At 40.0% G+C, this 14,369-nt stretch overlaps 1 pseudogene; it reads left to right on the forward strand.

Moving 5' to 3' along the window:
* Positions 1-14,369, forward strand: part of LOC127454967 (28S ribosomal protein S5, mitochondrial-like) — a 50,923-nt pseudogene that overhangs the window by 16,038 nt on the left and 20,516 nt on the right.

A 14,369-nucleotide genomic window follows, 5' to 3' on the forward strand; every position in this document is an offset into this window, starting at 1 on the left:
TGAATCCCATAAGAAATAAAAGAAATGTGTTTTGCCTGCTCACTCATGTTTTCTTTAAAAATAGTACATATATTACCAATTCTCCAAGGGTGTGCAAACTTTTGAGCACAACTGTGTGTGTATATATATATAGGCTGCAACTTAAACTTTTATGATCATCTTAATTAACGCCGCTCATTATTTTACATAGAGTAATGCCTGATTCTCAAAACAGCACTCGTTATAAAGCAGAACTTAAATACTTTGTTACGGGAGCTGTCCTGTCCAACGCTGAAACCTTGGCCAATATGTCCAGGAGTTTGTCTTCTCAACATGACAATAATGCAGAAATACCGACAAGCATGGAAATGACATGTAACCTTGTCGAGATGCTGAAAGTTAATGATGATCACAGCATTTAATTAAATAAATAATGATGACTTAGTTAAGATGGGGTTTCAGGCTGATGCTCAGCTTTATAGAGATTAACTATAGAAATGCATGTATGTGAATTTTTTTCTTTTGCTGGAAACTTAATGCACACGGTATTGTCATTTTTCTATTTCATAAAATGCATCAAACATTTATTTATTTTCCTAAATGAAGTTTTTGAATCAGTGAATGTAAAACCTGGTGTAGTACTTTTTGTCAGTTAGTGCAAATTGTCCCTTCATTTACCTGTGCATTTGTCTTCTGGATTTTGGAAAATAATTATGTAGCATTCTAAAATAATTTAATAACATTTTATGACTAAATATTAAGCCTAATATTTGGATATATTAACAAGTCTACCAACTCCATTGATAAGTGTAATAAAGTAATTATATTGTAACGCCGGAGAAATGTAGCACTAAAAAATGGTTACATTTGTGAATGGCAATTGTTGTTAAAAGTTACAAAAAATGTCACTTTTTTGTGGTTCAGTTCTTGAACACAGTTTTCAATTGGCACAACTAAAGCCTTGGCTTTCCAATGATCCAAATACATCAATATAAGTTATTTTTATTCTCTGATAAACTGTGAAAATGCGAGAACGTTTTTACTTTACTACTTTGATGCTTTTTGGGAAAGGCGCCGAAGAGTTTAAGTACTACTTTAGTGATGCTAACATTCTATTTAGTGCCTCAGGAAACCCAGCCATGGACAAATAAGTGAAATGAGACAAAAAAGTTTCCAATTCGGAACTGGTCACCCTACTACATAATACGTAATGCCTACCTACACAGCAATCAGCTCTTCAAACATATGAGTTATGTAATAACCTGGACAATGTATCGGCAATCTTTTTACAAACATTTTTAAAAGCCAGTGCATTCCACATACTGGTCTAATGGATCGCGCTGTGCACAGCTTTGCCACACCTTTTGATAGACATTTTGATAGCTGACAGCTAATTAAAACAGGCTGTGTGTCTAAGGCGTAGGCTAAGACATTTTGCGTGCAGATGCAAGGGACATCAATAGGCTATTTCTAAAACAGACAACTAATATTTCTCTGGCACACGTAGAACCCATGCCTACGCAGAAGAATGCTGGCAGGAAGCCCTGTCTATAGACCCTTCCCTGACTAGTACGGTTTGTGTTACAGGCATTCCTTAGTCCGGTTGCTTAATGAGAGAGAGATAATATGTAGTTGCAATAAAAGTTGAGCAGCGGTGGATAATTATTCTGTTGCACGGCATTGAGGAACTGATGATGACCCGGGTTGACCAATCAGTGGAAAAGTGCATTTCATGCCCACCCACATGTGCAAATCAAATATTTATCTATTTTCTACCCATGAACAGTTTTTAAAAACAAACTATCAAAACGTACACAGCTGTTCTCTCTACCTGTAGCTTTGGTCTTAAGCAGTCAACACCCGATCGCACCACTTACTGGTGAGAACGAATAGCACCAGTTTGAGATTGTGCATCGGTACTCTGCTGCTTTTCCTGCAGTTCCTGGATGTGGAAGGTTGAATTTCCAACCGAATTTGAACCACTGAATTTGAGGAAGCAAATTTTGTTAAGTGAAATAGAATGGGCTGAATTATACCTGTCAAAAAATCTAGACAGTATTTTCAAATGAACTGAATATTTTGGAAATGAACTTTGGAAGGTGAATATTTATTGTTTAATTTTTAATAATGAAATTAGTTGTGAAATGTTTCCAAAATGAAATATTCAATACTTAAAAATACAACCATGTTATTCCCAACAAATTTGTCTGATTTAGCTAGAGTTAATTTTGACCCTTTAATAAAAAGGATTTTGAGCGATGTAGACAGGTGGGCTTCATTACATTTATCGATGATTGGGAAGGTTAATGTTATTAAAATGAACTGTATTCCAAAATTTAACTACCTGCTACAGTCTCTCCCGGTAGATGTCCCCCTCTTTTATTTCAAGCAATTTGAGAGCATAGTGAAGTCTTTTATTTGAGTGGTAAACGCCCCAGATTACATTTGAGTAAGCTGCATAGGCCGATTGACAAAGGTGGGCTAAGCCTACCCAAGATTTTGTTTCATTATTATGTGTTCGGTCTCAGACATTTGGCTCATTGTTCGCTTCCACCTGAAAGAGCACCTCCTTGGTTCTGCATTGAACAAGAAGTTCTTGCCCCTATTTTGCCATTGCAAAGCCTTTCTGTCAATCTAACCAGAGAAGTTAAATCACACCCTGTTATTTCAAATTTGCACTCAGTATGGACAAAAGTGTCCAGAGTGTTTAATTCAGATATTTATCTAAATGTTGCCTCGAGCCTATGGCTAAACCCCAAACTATGCATTAATAAGTCCCCTTTTTGTTGGTCAGAGTGGATTGCGAGGGGGGTTAATACACTCGGTGATCTTTATGAGAGTGGTGTGATGAGATCCTTTGAAAATTTGGTTCAATATTTCAGTTTTTTTAGGTATCTTCAGCTACGCCACTTGCTCTGTACTATTTTTTGGAATAGCATACACCCCCCTAAAGCAGCAGATACTCTAGGAGAGGTGATTTCTGCTTTTGGAAAAGGTCATGAGGCATCAGTGTATTACTCCCTGCTAATTCAGAGTCTGGGGACGGAGTCTCAAACACTCTCAAGAGATTATGGGAGAAAGATTTAAACTTGAAATTGGAGGAGGGAGAATGGGCTAGGATTTTAAAACATCTAGAGATGCAAGGGTGCGCCTTATACAATTCAAGATTTTACATCGGTTCTATTGGACCCCCTCTAAATTGTATAGGCTTGGTCTTAAAGACACACCCACCTGCTGGCGATGCCAATCAGAGGACGGAGATATAACCCATGTCTTTTGGGGGGTGTTGAAATACAAAGGTTTTGGTTAAAGATGCAGAGTCTGGTGTGCGATGTGTGCGATGTGTGCGATGTGTGCTCCTTGAAACAATCACACCGTCTTTTTCCAGAGCAGCCTGTATTTCTCCTGAGGCTACCTGTAGGTTTTTTTTTGTATCCCGAACAATTCTTCTGGCAGTTGTGGCTGAAATCTTTCTTGGTCTACCTGACCTTGGCTTGGTATCAAGAGATCCCCGAATTTTCCACTTCTTAATAAGTGATTGAACAGAACTGACTGGCATTTTCAAGGCTTTGGATATCTTTTTATATCCTTTTCCATCTTTATAAAGTTCCATTACCTTGTTACACAGGTCTTTTGACAGTTCTTTTCTGCTCCCATGGCTCAGTATCTAGCCTGCTCAGTGCATCAAATCAAAATCAAATCAAATCACTTTATTGTCACACAGCCATATACACAAGTGCAATGGTGTGTGAAATTCTTGGGTGCAGTTCCGATCAACATAGCAGTCGTGACAGTGATGAGACATATACCAATTTACAATAACATCAAATTAACACAACACAATTTAAACATCTGTTATACATAATTACACTCAACATAAAACATCACATTAACACAACACAATTTAAGCATCTGTTATACACATAATTACACAACTTAAAACATCAAATTAACACAACACAATTTAAACATCTGTTATACATAATTACACAACTTAAAACATCACATTAACACAACACAATTTAAACATCTGTTATACACATAATTACACTCAACAATATACAAATAATAACATACACTGTACAGTATACAATATGCTGTTTTTGTTTTTTTTTTGTTTTTTACTATATAGATACTATATAGATACACATTATTCAATAAAAATTAAAAAATAAAAATATATAAAAAAAGTGTGTATATATATATATATATATATATATATATATATATATATATATATATATATATATATAGAATGTACAGTATTGTACTGTATTGACATTCAGGCTGTCGGTTGATAGTCAGTTGTTAAGAGAGACATAATATAATAACAGTAATATAATTTATGACAGTCCGGTGTGAGATAAAAGAGGAATAAAGTGCAGGGCTGATGTATTTTGATCGTGGGAGATCAAGAGTTCAGAAGTCTGATTGCTTGGGGGAAGAAGCTGTCATGGAGTCGGCTGGTGCAGGTCCTGATGCTGCGATACCGCCTACCTGATGGTAGCAATGAGAACAGCCCATGGCTCGGGTGGCTGGAGTCTCTGATGATCCTCCGAGCTTTTTTCACACACCGCCTTGTATATATTTCCTGGAGGGAGGGAAGCTCACCTCCGATGATGTGTTTGGCAGTTCGCACCACCCTTTGCAGTGCTTTGCGGTTGTGGGCGGTGCTATTGCCATACCAGGCGGAGATACAGCCAGTCAGGATGCTCTCCACAGTGCAGGTGTAGAACCATGTGAGGATGTGGTGGTTCATTCCAAACTTCCTCAGCCGTCTCAGGAAGAAGAGGCGCTGATGAGCCTTCTTCACAACGACTTCAGTGTGGACGGACCATGTGAGTTCCTCAGTGATGTGGACACCCAGGAACTTGAAGCTGCTGACTCTCTCCACTGGTGCTCCATTGATGGTGATGGGACTGTGTTCTCTGTCTTTTCTTCTGAAGTCCACCACAAGCTCCTTTGTCTTACTGACGTTGAGGGAGAGGTTGTGCTCCTGACACCAGTGTGTCAGAGTGTGCACCTCCTCTCTGTAGGCTGTTTCATCATTGTCAGTGATCAGACCTACCACCGTCGTGTCATCAGCAAACTTAATGATGGCATTGGACAATGTGAGAGCTAACAAACTCATTGACTATTTATACACAGACACTAATTGCAATTTAAAAAGCCACAGGTGTGGGAAATTAACCTTTAATTGCCATTTAAACCTGTGTGTGTCACCTTGTGTGTCTGTAACAAGGCCAAACATTCAAGGGTATGTAAACTTTTGATCAGAGCTATTTGGGTGATTTCTGTTACCATTATGATTTAAAAAGGAGCCAAACAACTATGTGATAATAAATGGCTTCATATGATCACTCTCCTTAAATAAAAGGCAGTTTTTTTGCATGATCAGTCATATTTTCAAAATCAGTGCCAAAATTTAACAATTTCTGCCAGGGTATGCAAACTTTTGAGCACAACTGTATATATATATATGTTTTGTCTTATGAGTTACATATATGTGAATCAATAAAAATTGTTAATTGAAAAAAAATAGAACCATGTTCAATTTCATCCTTCCAAAATGCAAGCACTGTAAATGCAACGCATTTAAATCATGCACTGATAATACAATGCATTTATTTTTAGAACAATTGATCATGCTTTTATGCTTCAAAGACTTTAGTCATGAATTTACCTCCATAGAAAAGACACTGAACCATCTAATGGCCCATTTCTATTGGCTGGGCATTCGCGAGGATGTTCGCAGTTGGTGTGCGGCATGCCACGAATGTCAGCTTTTGAATCTGCCGGCCACCCCAAGAGTGCCTTTGCGCCGGCTTCCTTTGATCGAGGTCCCCTTCGAAAGAATTGGTATGGACCTCCTCAGGCCATTAGAGCAGACGGCACACGGGCATTTCTTTGTGTTGGTTCTGATGGACTATGCAATGCGATATCTGGAAGCAGTGCCTCTACGCAACATTTCAGCACATAGTGTTGCGGAAGAACTCTTCAGAATTATCTCTCGAGTGGGGATTCCAAAATAAATCCTCACTGATCAAGGCACTACTTTCATGTCACATACACTACGCGAGCTGTATGAATTATTGGGTATTAAATCAATTCGGACAAGCGTGTACCACCCCAAAAAGGACGGGTTGGTCAAACGGTTTAATAGAACCCTGAAAAACATGATACATAAATTCATGCACGAAGATGCTCGGAATTGGGATAAGTGACTTGAACCCCTGTTATTCACAGTTCGAAAGGTCCCTCAAGCCTCCACGGGGTTATCCCCATTTTAATTATTGTATGGGCATAAGCCTTGCAGTGTCTTAGACGTCGTGAGGGAAAATTGTGAGGAGGGACTTTCAAACAGCAAAAACAAAATTAAAAATTTCTTGATCTGAGAGCAAATCATTGGGGCAACTATCACAGGAGAATTTGCTACAGGCTTATGAACGTCAGTCCCGGCTGTATAACGGGGAGCGCTGCTACAGGAATTTACACAGAGAGATAAAGTCTTTGTATTACTACCCACATCAAGCTCTAAATTACTCGCAAAGTGCCAAGGGCCCTTTAAGGTTACACTGTGAGTTGGGGAAGTCGGCGGAGCATGGCAAATTTACCACTTTAACCTCTTAAAACCTTGGAGGGAGGTGGTCCCTGTGGCTTTGGCAACGGTGGTACTGGAGAAGGAGGAGCTCGGGCCGGAGGTGAACTGAAAAGCCAATTGCAGCACCCCGGTCACTTGCGGAAACCATCTCTCACCGTCACAAATCATGGTAGTGGCCCGGTTCCAAAGAGAATTTTCGGATGTGTTCTCGCCCCTTCCCGGTCGTACAAACCTCATAAAACACCATATCGAAACAACCCCAGGGGTAGTGTTACGTAGTCATCCCTACCGATTACCCAAGCACAAAAAAAGTGGTTTGGGAAGAATTAAAGGCCATGCTAGATATGGGGATAATAGAAGAATCCCACAGTGACTGGGCCAGCCTGGTGGTGCTGGTTCCGAAAAGTGACGGCTTGGTCCGGTTCTGTGTGAAATATAGAAAGGTCAATGCGGTGTCTAAATTTGACGTGTATCCAATGCCTCCTATTGACGAACTTCTCAATTGGTTGGGCATGGCTCGCTTTTATTCCACACTGGATTTAACGAAGGTTTATTGGCAGATCCCCTTAACACCAATGTCCTGTGAGAAAACTGCCTTTTCCACACTGTTTGGCTTACGCCAATTCATGACCCTTCTGTTCGGTTTGTTTGGGGCCATGGCTACGTTTCAGCGCCTTATGGACTGAGTCCTTAGTCCGCACTCTGTGTATGCCGCTGCCTATCTGGATGACATCATTACATACAGTATTGATTGGCAGCGGCATATGCAGCATCTGGGGGTGGTTCTGAGGTCGCTGCGACAGGCAGGACTCACGGCAAACCCCAAGAAGTGTGCAAGTGGATGGGTGGAGGTACAGTATCTGGGGTTCCATTTGGGTCACGGGCAGTCCCCAAATTGATAAGACCGCAGCGGTTGCGGCCTGCCTGAGACCCAAGACCAAAAAGGAGGTGAGACAGTTCCTGGGGCTGGCTGGCTATTATAGAAGGTTTGTGCCTAATTATTCGGACGTCACCAGCCCGCTGATCGATATCACTAAAAAGGGAGCCCCAGACCTGGTCCAGAGGTTGGAGCCGTGCCAACAGGCTTTTATGCAGGTGAAAGCTGCGCTTTGTGGCAAGAGCTTTGTTACATGCTCCTGATTTTTCTCTCCCTTTTGTTGTACAGACCGATGCATCAGACAGGGGGTTGGGAGCCGTGTTGTCCCAGGTGGTCGAGGGGGAGGAGTGCCCGGTGCTCTTCATCAGCTGGAAGCTTTTGAGAGAGTGTCTAGTCAACAAGTGTGCGGTCCTCACCATTCGGTTCTACCTCCTGGGACGGGCTTTCACCCTCTGTTCGGACCACGCCACGCTCCAGTGGCTCCATCACATGAAGGATACCAACGCATGGATCACCCTTTGGTATCTGGCTCTTCAGCCTTCTATGTTCGAGGTGGTCCACAGGCCGGGAGCGTTTCTCCATTTCTGGAGAGGAACTGGGCAGGCCTGATAGCTCCCTGGCCTGAGTCGGGCAGTGAGGGTGTGTGGTGGTGGGGGCGTGGTTGAGCGCCGGCTTGTGAATGGAGAGCTAGATAAGGAGATGAGAGCGGTAAGGATCATCACCTGACAGCTGTTTGTCATTGCAGTGAGAGTTGGAGACAAATTTAAGAGCGAGCCAGACACCAGTGAAAGAGAGAGAGCTACTACACAGAGACTGTGTTGAGCTGTGTGCGCTGAAAAGCGTGATGTGATGAAAAGCAAATTTTGTGTTATAAAATAAATACAGTTTGTATGGTCCTAATAGCTTGGAGGAGGGAGTTTTGCAGAGATAATTTTAAGAGTAGGGATGTCCCAATACCATTTTTTGGAGAACGAGTACAAGTGCCGATACTTACCAATACCTGTTTTTTTTTTTTTTTTCTGAATTCCATATCAACAGTTAATTAAAATGTTTTCATTAAAATTGTGTCTAAATAACTGAATTCATTAAAACTTTAATCAAATGTAAATAGGCCTGGGTAGCTCAGCAAGCAAACACGCTGACTACCACCCATGGAATAGCGAGTTCGAATCCAGGGAGTGCTGAGTGACTCCAGCTAGGCTTCCAAAGCTAACAATTGGCCCGGTTGCTAGGGTGGGTAGAGTCTCATGGGTGGCCTTCCTCGTGGTCGCTATAAGGTGGTTCTCACTCTCGGTGGGGCACGTGTTAAGTTGTGCGTGGATGTCGCGGTGAATAGCGTGAGCCTCCACACACGCTAGGTCTCCGCGGTGACACAATCAGCAAGCCACGTGACGAGATGTGCGGGCTGACTGTCTCAGAAGTGGAGGCAACTGAGGTTTGTCCTCCACCACCCTGATCGAGGCGAGTCAATGTACAACCATGAGGAATTGGGAATTGGGCATGTGAAATTGGGGAGAAAAGGGGATAAAAAAATCTAATGAAAACAGAACAATTAATTTTCAATATAACATTGTATTATTTTAATCAAATGAAGTGCTTTTATACAGAATTATATTTAATACACATATATTTGTCATAAAAAGTGCTGCTAGCAGAGCATCACAGATGTGTGATATTGCTTAAATATAGTACAATTACTATTGATTTTTTATTGTTATTTGTAAGTTGAAATCTATTTGGTTCGTTAAATGAAGCTTAACATTGTCTTTGTGTTTGTTTTTGAGTTGCCACAGTATGCAATAGACTGACATGTCTTGAGGTCAATATTAGGTCAAAAATGGCAAAAAAAGAAAGGGCTTTCCCTAGAAACTCATCAGTCAATCATTGTTTTGAAACTTCCAAAAAACTGAATATTTCATACAAAGGTTTACACAGTCTTAAAAGACAAAGGACAACTGGCAAAGGACAGAAAGAGATGCGGAAGGCCAGATGTACAATTAAACAAGAGGATAAAGTACATCAGAGTCTCTAGTTTGAGAAATAGATGCCTCACATGTCCTCAGCTGACAGCTTCATTGAATTCTACCAACTCAACACCAGTTTTAGTACATTTAGTAGTAATTTTTCACATTATTAATGTCCTGACTATACTTGTGAGCAGCTGAATGCCACTTTGGTGAATAAAAGTACCAATTTCTTTCCATAAGAGCAAAATCTGTACATTATTCCAAACTTTTGGCCGCCAGTGTATTTATTTCGTTTAATCACAGCCTTTGCGGTTTAATAGCCACAGTAGGATATAACTTGATTTTAACCTGTATGCTGAATGTTTACGGAATGACATTCAAACTTTAGATGGAATCAGTTTTTGGTATTGGAGCATTTTTACGAGTGTGAGTAAAAGTACATGAGCACAATACCGGACCCAATTCTGATACCAGTATCAGTATCGGGATATCCCTAGTTAAGAGTATGTCTTTTATTTCATAAGAGAACATTTTATGACCCATTTTTAAAAAGAACTACATTTATTACCCACCAGAACTGTATTAACTGTTTTTCAATGGACCGATTTAAGCCCAGCACTAGATTGAAAAGTCTATAAATAGCAATAACCATTAGCTGTCTATTTAGTCAGTAGCACTTGGTGTTTGCCCCTGATAAACCAGTTAATGAATTTCAATCACGCCTCAGCTTTTGAGTTTAGTGGTTTATATCTGCGATTGGAATCTAACCTTCTTCTAAGCTGACATAAATCACAGAGGGCCACAATTATCGAGTAGCATTATTTACTTTCACTTAAAAAGACCTCAGGGGAATCTATCGATTTTGCTCTCTCGCTCTCTCGTGGTGACTTTTCTGAAAACAGGGTTTCCACTAGGAGCCAACAAGAGTGTGCGTGAGTGCTCTTTTGATTTCTCGTGTCCTCCTCAGGCCATGCTGGGTACCTGTGGCCCAGTCTGAACTCTGCGGTGTATAAGGATGGTTCTGTCCAAAGGCCCTCACAATGGGTGGAGATGGAGCAAAAGGAGGTGACTGCAGCCCTGGAATGCCAGAGAGATGAATGGGACAAATGCAGGAAAACCAAGATAAAGAGGGAGAGACGGTGGACCGGCCACTCCTGGGGTGGGATCAGTCTAAGCCCATCAGATCCAGGGAGGTGTGTGTTGCTGATCACAAACACTCACTGAGCACTTAATTAGGAGCACCTGTACACCTACTTATTCATGCGATTATCTAATTAGCCAATCATGTGGCAGCAGTGCAATGCATAAAATCAGGTAGATATGGATCAGGAGCTTCAGTTAATGTTCACATCAACCATCAGAATGGGGAAAAAATGTGATCTCAGTGATTTTGACCATGGCATGATTGTTGGTGCCAGACGGGCTGGCTTGAGTATTTTTGTAACTGCTGATCTCCTGGGATTTTCATGCAAAACAGTCTCTAGAGTTTACTCCGAATGGTGCCAAAAACAAAAAACATCCAGTGAGCAGCAGTTCTGCGGATGGAAACGCCTTGTTGATGAGAGAGGTCAACGGAGAATGGCCAGACTGGTTCAAGCTGACAGAAAGACTATGGTAACTTTGAAAACCACTCAGTACCATTGTAGTGAGCAGAATAGCATCTCAGAATGCACAACATGTTGAACCTTGAGGCAGGTGGGCTACAACAGCAGAAGACCACATCGGGGACTTTCTTAGGACCATAATAAAGTGCTCAGAGAGTGTATATTACATACTGTATATTGTGGGGTTTAAAAGTCTGAGTCCGATTGTGAAAATGCTTCTGTGTTACATTTTTTTCAATTACAAATTATATTATCAGAATAAAAATTTGAGATTAAAATTAACATAAACATGATTTGAGTGTTCCAAAGACCATCTTGTTTGCTTCAGTGGAAGCAAGGAAATCAACAAAGGAGTTAACATGGTCAATGTCACAAATTTGTTTGCATTTGATTAGTGACTTAGTGTAGTGTGTAGATATAAAGTATAGAATCTTAAATATCTTCTACATTTTACATCATAATGTTTTTTTTTTTTTTTTTTTCAAAATCCTAAAATTGTTTATTTTCAGGTTTAAATTAGATTTTGAATTCCATATTTTCAATGTGGAATCACTGCACATTCACACTACTGCACACTGCACTCATGCTACAAACTAACATATGATGCAACACCTGCATCTGCAAGCTTGGGTTGCTTTGACACACACTCAAACACTCTTCTCTCCCGAAATGAGATGCAGAAAGGGCAATCTCATTGTAATTTACACTGCTGTTCAGGGCTGTTCTGCCACTCACTGTCTTGCCGTGCAAATGGATTTCCTGAGGTCTGATTGGCCGACCGGAGGTAGGTGCAATCTCTGGTAGTTGTGGTGATGGATTGCCCAGCGACTGTGATGCCTGGAGTCTAAATCATGTCTAGATCTCCTCCAACACCTTCTCGCCTCCCGTGTCACCACAGCAACACGCCCACCCCATCTAGGGGATATGCCTGTCTCTCAGGCAAAATGAAACACCTGGAATGAGTTAATGCAGCAAGCACAGAGCCCTTGGAGCAGAGATCACAACAGATTGCTCACCGCATCTCATTTAACACATTTGCTGTCCCTGATCAAAAACAAGTCGGCTTTGTGAGCCCTGTTCTGCAATCTGTATATAGCTCAATCTGTGCTGCTAAGTTTTTGTAATTTGTGACTTCTCTTTATCCTTTTTTATTTCGGAAACCTATGAAGATTTTGACTCGCGAATCATAGAGGTGATTACACACATGAACATGCACCTCCTAATGACAACATGAAATGACATTTGCATTTAGTCAACATGAAATCAAAATGGACCCTATTTACATTCTTTATACACATTCCTGGTCTCACTGAGCACGATTTAACTGCACATTTTTCATGGAAATATTTTTTTTTTTTTTCTCATAATCTTTTATCCAAATGTAATAACTTGTTCCACCTCTGTAACAACTTTGCTTTTCAGCTGACTGTGTGGGCTATTGTTTAATGTCAACCAACTGCCAAAAAGCTACTTAGGCGTTGTTTTAGACTAGTGTTGTAGGAAATGCCAACTTTCTAAAATCTTGCAAGTAGTTCATGCCAGGGTCTAAATATCTTAAGTCTTAATTATCATTTGTCTTAAATTTGGTGGCAGGAAGACAGGAATCCTGATATAACCTAATGTGATAATCAAACTTCAAAAGAATATGATTTAATTAAATAAATGCATGTACTGCTTCCTTCAAAGTGAAAACATGACTGTTGTATTTTCTCCAAGCACGCAGGGACTTGTGATTGTTTTCAGCTGTTGTGGAGCAGTTCGCAATTATTAGGACATATTGGAAATGTATGACAAGCGATCACTAATGATCATCTGTTAATGATGATGGTATAGTGTTAATGAAATATGGCAATGTTTACTTTTAATTGTTTATATTGTAATATGTTGTAGATTATTGTAGTATACATTTTATTTCCCTTATCTGTTTGAATGAGCAGCTAGAAGCAGTGAAGCACATACATTTCAAAATAAGAGTCCCCGGTGTATTTCAGCCTTTAAAGTTAAAAGTACCGTACTATGAATAAAATCTTTTTTATTTTATTATTATTTTTCTTAGTTATTGGTATATTGGTTCCACCATAAAGTGCATCTGGAATTTAATTCAATTTGGACTCTTGTAGCCTCTGTCTGCCCCTCCACGTCACAGGAAGGAAAGACAAATAACATTTAATATAGGTTACCAATTTTAAAATCTATTGACAGATTAATTGCCTTTCTTTCAACACATTATCATACCAGCAAAATCCAATATTGGCCGACCTCTGATTTGTATTAATTTATATAATTGTACATAAACCAATTTTAATGTGATATATCTGTGGAAAACATGTCTTGAGTATTTTAAACTTATATATAGCCTAACCTGTTTTACTGCAATGTTAAGGCCATGTTGAATGTGTGCCCCAGCCTGTTTAAGTAAGAGTCTTTGATACATAATTTGAGATTGAGAGGGCTTGTTTTTGTTTGGGGATACGGTATTAATTTTATTTGTTTAGGTCTTAAAATAGGTCTTAAAAAGTCTTAAATGTGATTTTAGAAAGTCTGCAGCAACCCTGCATGCAGTAATTGAATGACAGTTAAAGTTAATCTAATAACTGCGGTGGAGTATGGGAGTAGTCCTCCAAAATCGACTGGAAAAATTACTTTCAGGTCTTGTTCCATTCTGATATGGAACACACATATTTTTCTCAATCCAGTCCCATTGTATAAAGTCCTGATCAAAATTTGGGTGGTTTAGAGGACATTTTTTTAGGTTACAAACTGGTAATTACAAGGGTATTATGCTATAAATGTGGTTTATGAGGACATTTCTAGTGTCCCCATAATTCAAATCGCTTAAAAAACATACTAAACAATGTTTTTTTGAAAATGTAAAAATGCAGAAAGTTTTTTGTGAGGGTTGGGGTTAGGGTTAGGGGGTAGAATCTATAGTTTGTACAGTATAAAAAATCATTATGTCTATGGAGAGTCCTCATAAGGATAGTCGCACCAACGTGTGTGTGTGTGTGTGTGTGTTGGTGTGTGTGTGTGTGTGCACACGCGTCTCTCTCATATGTGGTTGAATGCATCTCTGATTTACTTTCTTCAAAGTTGCTGAACCACTCTTAAACAGGAGGCAGTCGAAGCACCAAATATGCACAGCGCAAAAATTACGATGTAGTGTGGAGCGTCTGGAGAATTATCTAATTATACACAACAATGAGCGTTTGATAAACAAATCTCTGCATAGAACCCCAGGCTGGCACCAGCAGACGTCATTTGGCAGAATTGTTGCTGAGTTTAGTATGGAAATCAGTACAGCAATTCACCTCAGGCCCTCTTCTTTCTCTTTCACTCTACTG

The sequence above is a fragment of the Myxocyprinus asiaticus genome, chromosome 17 (genome assembly GCF_019703515.2).
Source record: "Myxocyprinus asiaticus isolate MX2 ecotype Aquarium Trade chromosome 17, UBuf_Myxa_2, whole genome shotgun sequence".
NCBI classification, from domain to species: domain Eukaryota; kingdom Metazoa; phylum Chordata; class Actinopteri; order Cypriniformes; family Catostomidae; genus Myxocyprinus; species Myxocyprinus asiaticus.